Source organism: Miscanthus floridulus, chromosome 14 (genome assembly GCF_019320115.1).
Source record: "Miscanthus floridulus cultivar M001 chromosome 14, ASM1932011v1, whole genome shotgun sequence".
In the NCBI taxonomy this organism is placed as follows: domain Eukaryota; kingdom Viridiplantae; phylum Streptophyta; class Magnoliopsida; order Poales; family Poaceae; genus Miscanthus; species Miscanthus floridulus.
The window spans coordinates 49,344,848-49,352,858 of NC_089593.1; the positions used below are offsets into that span (position 1 = coordinate 49,344,848).

At 44.1% G+C, this 8,011-nt stretch overlaps 1 pseudogene; it reads right to left on the reverse strand.

Annotated features, from left to right (window-relative positions):
- Positions 1-222: 222 nt before the first annotated feature.
- On the reverse strand, positions 223-7,170 carry LOC136505118 (uncharacterized; annotated as a pseudogene).
- Positions 7,171-8,011: the final 841 nt, after the last annotated feature.

Sequence of the window (8,011 nt, forward strand, 5' to 3'; positions counted from 1 at the left end):
CTGGCGCATCCATTCTTACGCGATCTGCTTCAATACTATGGCATTCTTCTTTACCATCTCACCTCCAATAGCATCCTCCACATCTCCATTTTCATCCGTCTATGCGAGGCCTACCTCGGCATAGATCCGCACTTCAACCTCTTCCACACTTTTTCTGCCTCAAACCCCTTCTCTGGGCAAGGGGCCCCAAAAATCATGGGCGGAGTTTATCTGGTGCTTCGCGATGGGATGGACGACCAGTACAAGACGGTCCCACTAAATTCGTCGGTGAAGAACTGGAACACAAGATTAGATCAAAGGCATTGCCTGGCTTTATTGAAAGCTTATCAAGCCAAAGATCCCATGCTGGGGCTACTAGCTTTATAGGAAAGTTCGAAAGCGCCTCTTAGCGTAGCTACCAAAAGGAGGTAAACAAAGAAATCTAACTGAGTTTGAGACAAACATGGCATTACAAATGTAAAAAGAGCATCCTAGAATTAACACCACGCCTCGATGTTTATAGAGAAAGCACTTGTTGTCACCAACTGGATCATTCCGTTCGCAAGGGGCTTCATCTTTGGCTTCAACAAAGGGCTCTAGGTCTTCACTAGCGGCACCATCTTGTAAACGAGCACCGCCGAGGAGGCCAGTGTCTTCTTGTTAAACAGCATGTCATTGCGAGCTTTCCAAATCGACCACATCGCACCTGCACATAGGATTAAAGTCACACCCTGCTTTGCACCTCTACATCTGTCCACGATCTCTCGAAAGAATGAGTCACAACTAACCGGGGATGTTTCCCATCCCAAGCAGTCCCTCATAAAGGACCAGAGAAACACTCGTCAGCCCCAGACCACTTCTTTTTTAACTGAACTGCGCACTGAATTCTATCATGCGATGCCATCCACATAAAGATCTTTACTTTCAGTGGGATATTGCATTTCCAAATTAGCATCATATGTCGATCAACAATGCCCCCGGTAGTCATTAATCTGTACAGAGATCTTGAAGAGTATTTGTTGGTTCTCTCCAGCGCCCAGAAGACCTCATCTCGCCCATCAGTTAGCTCAACTTCACTTAACAGGATTTGTAGATTCTCCCACTCCTCTAATAGGATGCCAGCCACCTGTCTTCTGAATTCTATGTGCCACTGTCCATCCACACATTTTTTTTGCAACCTCAATATCTAGATATGAAGCGATTTTGGACAAGTTAGGAAAACTGATTTTTAAAGGACAGTCGCCCAACCAACAGTCATGCCAGAACCTAGTTTGAAGATCAGCTCTAATTCTTATACCACGCCCTCTTTGATACCACTCTCTAACATCTAACAGAGACCTCTAGAACTGAGAGCCTTTCCTGTTCTTGACCTAAAAATTACTTTTATTGCCTAAGTATTTGTTTCTCAACAGAGTACAACAGAGACTGTTGTCACCCCTTTCCAGCCTGTCTATCCACTTAGCTAGCAAGCACACATTCATAACTCTAACATCAAGAAAGCCTAAGCCACCAAACTCTTTTGGCCTGTTTAGGGCTTCCCATTTAATCATAAGGTATTTTTGTTTCTTGGATGTCCCTTGCCAGTAAAATCTAGATCTGATTGTGTCTAGCTTCTGAAAGTTCCCCTCATAAAGCTAGTATACCCCCATGGTATACATGGGAATGCTAGAGAGGCATGAGTCGATCAAAGTGGATTTGCCCCCTGAAGATAAATATTCACACTGCCAAGTACCTAACCTCTTCTCAGTTTTCTCACTGACATAGCTCAGCTGTGCCTTGGATATTTTGTAGGTGCTCATAGGCATACCTAAGTACTTCATAGGGAAGGAGCCACTTTTGCACCCCAAAACATTAGCTGCCACACACTGTTCTTCATCTGAAAAGGCCAACTGTGTAGATCTCACTTTTCTCAAAGTTAATTTTCATCCCAGACATGGCTTCATAGCAAGATAAAATCAACCTGACATTCCTCAAAATCTCTGGAGAGTACTGAAGCAAGATGACTGTGTCATCTGCATACTGTAAGTGTGAGAGACCTCCATTCACTAAATGGGGCACCAGGCCCTGAATGATGCCAGCATCACAAGCTCTAGATAACATTGCTGACAGAGGATCAACCACCAAATTAAACAGCAAGGGGGATAAGGGATCTCCTTGCCTGAGACCTTTGTAACTTCTAAAATATTCCCCTCTTTCCCCATTCAGATCTATACAAACCCTTCCCCCCCTAACAGCCTTGTTGATCCAATGAATCCAATGTCAGAGAAACCCTTTCTTCTCAAAACTTCCTCCAGGAAATTCCAGTAGACCTTATCATAGGCCTTTTCGAAATCTAGTTTAATAATAACTCCAGAAGATTTAGTAGCTCTAAGATCATGCAACACTTCCTGAAGAATCACCACTCCCTCTAATATTCCTGCCAGGTATGGAAGCTATTTAAAAAGGGCTAATCACCTTGTTGACTACAGCTGTTAGTCTGATAGTCAAAGTTTTAGTAATGATCTTATATATGACATTTAGAAAACAGATTGGCCTGAACTGTTTGATGTTGGTAGCTGGCTTGACATTGGGAGCAAGATAATTACCCCATAGTTCAATCTCCATAACTCTAACATCCCAGCATGCAAATTGTCCAACATTTCCTTAATATCTCCTTTAATTTGGGGGCCAAAAGGATTTGAAGAATTCAACCGAAAACCCATCAGGACCTGGTGCAGTATTACTCTTCATCTCTTTAATTGTGTTATCAATCTCCTCCAAACTGAAAGGTCTGATCAGAAACTCGTTGTCAGCTTGCTGAATTTGTTGATCACTAGGCCACAATTCTGAGTCCAAATGCATATCTGCCACCTGGGGGTCCACCACCTCTTGATTGTCCACTTCTAACATGGAGATTTGCATTTTCCTTCTTCTGCCATTGGCACACTTGTGGAAATAGCTAGTATTAGAGTCACCTACCAAGATCCATTTTTCTCCACCTCTTCTCTGCCACTGCATCTCTTCATCTGTTAAAATCTACTATAGAGCTTTCTCTAATTCATATCTTTTAGTCCATTCAATCTGAGCCAAAGGTCTAGAATTATTCCACTCATCCAAGGTTGATATTCTTTTTATAATATCTTGTTTAGATTTCCTTTGCTGACTATCATGATTCTGACCCCACCCCTTGATAGCTCCCCTAAGCTTTACTGAAGTAATGTGCCAGTGATCCAATGGGTCGTACTTATATCTGTCTGGCCACTTACTCTTCACCCACTCACAAAAGCCTGGTTGGTTCAACCAGTGAGCATTAAATCTAAAGTAGTGTTGCTGTATACCCAGATTGTCCCTAGTGTCTAGCAAGAGTGGATTATGATCAGATCCCAATCTTGGAGCTGTTACCACTGTAGTAAGGTCAGACTTATCTTCCCAAGAATTTGTTACTATAACTCTATCCAAGACGCATGATTGGCGGATTTTGCTTGTTAGTCCAAGTGTACCTACTACCTGTCCTGTGCAGCTCTCTCAAGGAAGTACTATTAATCATATCATTAAAAGCATCCATTAGATGTACATCAACATTGCCAGAAGATTTCTCCCCAACTTTCCTTACCAGATTAAAATCACCACCTAACATCATTGGCAGATCAGAGCTCAACACCTTATTTTGAATCTCCTCCAAGAACTCTAATTTTCTATCATCATGTGCAGGCCCATATATGTTAAATAACATCCATTAGAAACCATCATTTTTCATACTAAGTGTGCAATTCTGGAAGAATTCTCCTCTATCCTCAGCTGTCACAGAAGCCACCTCTTTATCTATGCATATCAACAAACCCCAGAATGTCCTATGCAAGGAAGCCAGGACCAATACATGTCTTTCTGTCCAGCAAATCTATCCAACTCTCTTTGTTTAAAAGCAGTCTTAATAGTCTCTTGCAGACAGATACAATCAAAATTATGCTTACTAACCAGCTCTATCAGAAGTTTCCTTCTATCTGTATTACCCAACCCCCTAATATTCCAGAATAAAATCTTCTTCCTTGACCCAACTTGAATAAGTTATCCTCAATATTAGCTCTGTCCCCCTCCAACTCTAACAGTTGGGGCTTGATGAACACTAGACCTCTCATCAGCCAACTCAACTCTAACAGCAGTAGAACTCGACAGGATTTTTTGCTTTGCATTATTCAAGGCCGTCAGAGCCTCTTCTTTAGCCTAGATTAGGGAGATATTGGCTAAACAAGTTGCTTCCTCCTCACCCAAGGAGAAGCCCCAAACTCTAGATATAGTGTCAAGGGAACAGGGAGAATTAGTAATAGGATGGGATGAAGTATTACCTTTAGCATCAGCTTTCCTGGTTATAGCCTTTTCCTAGATAGGTACCTCCTTGTCATGAACTCTAGAGCTCTGCCTGGTGCAGCATATTGGCTTCTTGTTGGCAGCGATAGGAGCAACATCTGTATTGACTGGAGCATGCTCATTCTGCTCTGGTGAAGCTACAGTTAGTCTGCCTGATCTCTATAGACTTGACCCCAACATTCACATTACTGCCCTCCACGAGCTTAACTGAGTTGTGGCAGGCTACCTGCTGCATCAAATCATTATTGTAGCAGTTAAGATTCTCTGGTGGATCTGTAGTATCATTTTCAAGGACGTCACTGGGAGAATTCTCTTGCAAAACCGACATCTGAGGGGTCGCACCACTTTCCTTATCCTCAAGGTCACAAATTATCTGAACAAAATATTGCATTGCTTCAGATATCTTGTCATTGTCCTGCGATAGGATTGTCTGATGTTCAGAGAGCAACTCAGAGAGCCTTCGGGTGTCATGATGTTGTGCTAGAAACTGAGGATTCAGTTTAGCAGCCAGCTCTTGCATCTCCTTAATTACATCACTGCAACTTCCCAAGGTCACATTCTTGCCCTGATACTCTGACGTCCTAGCTCCCGTGTTACCAGCTGAGCTTTTTGGAGGTGGCTTGCCTGACTAAGCCAACCATGACTCTCTTGGGATTCAGGATCCTCCTCATCAGATTCATCTAAATCATCATCGGGCTTAGAGGGTGGGAATTTCTTCAACTTGTTAGAGTAATACAACGAGATCCTCTTGCCCTTCTTGTTGAAGAAAACCTCAGAAGTCCCCCCTATTTTGTCTGGATTTTTACAAGAGACTTTAACCCACACAGATCTCCACTGCAAGGACAGCAGGTGGACCTCTTTAGGATCCCCCACCAGTCTAGCCAAATCCAAAATGGCAAATTCTGATCTTGCATTCTCAGGGATACCCACAGCTCTAACCCACACAGACTGCAAAACCTAGAAAACATCAGGGTCCAGATTTGTCTCCTCTACAACAGCTAAAATGTCTGCAGTAATAAATTTGATCTTGCCCATTTTGTTAAGTAAGGTCATAACTGCCTTGGAAGGGATACAAACTAAGAATTCGCTGCCTGAAATGCATTTAACATCCCGGTTCCACTCTAAATCCACCAAGTATTGCAACTCTGTCTTGATACGCAGCTTAGTACCTCTACCCTCTAACACAGACACCAGAGCTCTAATATTGGAACCAGACTCCATCTTGCTTTTAGGTTTGGTCTTTGGCACATCCAGGGCATAAAAGATTTGTCCAGGCAACCCATACCCACAGAGACGCAACATGGGACATTGAGCAGATTTATGACCTACATCTCGGCAGCTGTAACAGAATGGGGGCTTCTTGCAGGTTGATTGGTGATGACCGTAGTCATTGCAGTTGAAGCATCTCCTAGGAAGGGATGAGGACTGACCTATATATGCACCCCAGTTCTGATATTGGTTGTAATTTCTTCTACGATCCTCAATTTTGTGGTGAAGATCTTCCTCTGTCATCTGCCTGACATCATGCACTTCTTAAGCAACACTAGCATGCTTGCGCCCCTGAAAATCCCTCTGATCTTGATCTCGATCTCTAATCACTTGGCGATTCTGGCGTAGATCTCTATCGTTGTAATCCTGATACTCGCGGCATCCCCACCCATCACGACCTTGGAAATCTTCACGCCAGTCCCGATAGCGGTCACCCTCACGGCCATATCTGAAACGGTCCCCATCTCTTCCATCTCCGTCTTGGAACGGCTTCCTCTCCATGGCGGCCTTCGCAACCTCAATGAAAGATCTCCTGTCGGTTGTCGAGGGACAAACACGGTGGAGATGCTTGGCCTTATCACCAAACTACCTGATATCACTAGCACTCGCTGGAAATCGCTCCGCCCCCGGGTCCCAAACCCTAGTGGCGACGACCCAAAACCACTTGTGGGAGCAGCGAGGTTTGGGGATTTTCACAAGTGGGGAGTAAGAGTGGGAGAAGAGATCGTCTATGGATGGGCCACACTGGGCCGGCCCAACACCTTTAGCTTTCTCCGCCACTGTGAATCTTTTGGTTGTGCTCTTCTGCTCCAGCCGAGCCAGCTCTCCCTCTGTATTCTGAACTTCTGTATTCTGAAACTTCCTCTACCATGGCGACTCCAACTCAAGCAACATTTGGTCAATAGATTTTAGTGCAGGAACCTTCCTTATCCAACTGGTCTTTGCTGACCCAGGTGAATTGAATTGGGAGATTGCCCACTGCAATGGAATTTGAGTCAACCATAGCAATTGGTGGAATTTTATGATGCTTCATTCGATCATATCTGACAGTGTCGTCAGGTTGATAGTGTTTGGGTAATCCGACTGAAACAACAGGATTCTTCTGAGCCAAACTCAACGGAGGGAAATGATTCGCATTCATCCAGTCCTCTAAATCCATATCCAACAACTCTAATTCAGATTTGGACAATTCTGAAGCAGGGCCCTGAAAACGGATATCAACATTTCTACGGAACCGTACACACTCATCACCCCGAGCTCGACCCCAATGGTGATCAGAACTCTTAGGTCTCCAGGGGGAGAGCTCGAAGGGAGGAAAAGCGAGGGTAAGCTTGCGTTTACCCATGAATTTGCGCCGCAGAGTGGTGAATCGAAGAACACACCGATTCCTAGAAGCAACCAGACCTCAACCATGAGCACCTCAGACCCGAGAGCAAAGGAGGGGAGACAAGGGGAGATACCACGATAGATCGATGCAGCGTCGAGTCCCACGTTGGATCTCCTCCTTTTTGTCGGGGATCAACCGCGGAGTCATCGCCGGGGATCGCCAGAGTCAGCTCGCCTGTGTTCGCCTATTTTTTGCCTAACTGGACATCGAGGCCGAGCGGCGAGGAGATGGTCCAGGAGGATGAACTCTTGGAGATCCTTGCTTGGACCGATGTCGATGGTGTTGGCATAACAGTCAACTTCATCGCCCATCAGATCCTGCCCTGCAAGGAAAGGTGACACCCCGTGAACGAGTTCTGGGATGAGGACTATCACGCTAGACGACCGGGGTTGTCGTACCAACCACGAGTCTCCCAGGACAGTATCAACGCACCTCCTCTTTGAGTTGGGTTACACAGACATTCCCAAAATAAAGCATTCCTAACATCTCACTTGTTACCCAATCAAGTCTCCAACATAAGTCAAGTAATCTTTATTGGTAAAAGCTTTGAAAAATAATAATTCAGGTTTTGTTACACAAACGCTACTCCTAATCAATTCTAGGCTTCACTGTGTCACTCATCAAAACATCAGATTGCACGTAGCTCATCTCGGAGAACGCCCAATCCATGGTCTACTAACCATGCACTGGATTGAGCTAGTCTCAGGCCAATGCCTTACACACCTGCAAACACAACTTAAGGTAGCACAGTGAGTATATTTTGTACTCGTAGGACTTAATTCCAACATATAGGTATTGGGTGGATGCAAGAGTGTTACTAGGCATTTGTACATTTGCGAAAAGCAATGACGTTTCTTATGACATGCTTATGATTCATTAATAAGATAATTTCATAATTAAGCTCATAACCACAAGAAAAGTGATCAATATAATTAAATCATTCATCATCTAGTTTCATCATTTACACTACCTTAGGTATAGAAAGTAAGAACAACTATAAAGGTTTCCGTCCCGAGGGACTTTCAACACTCT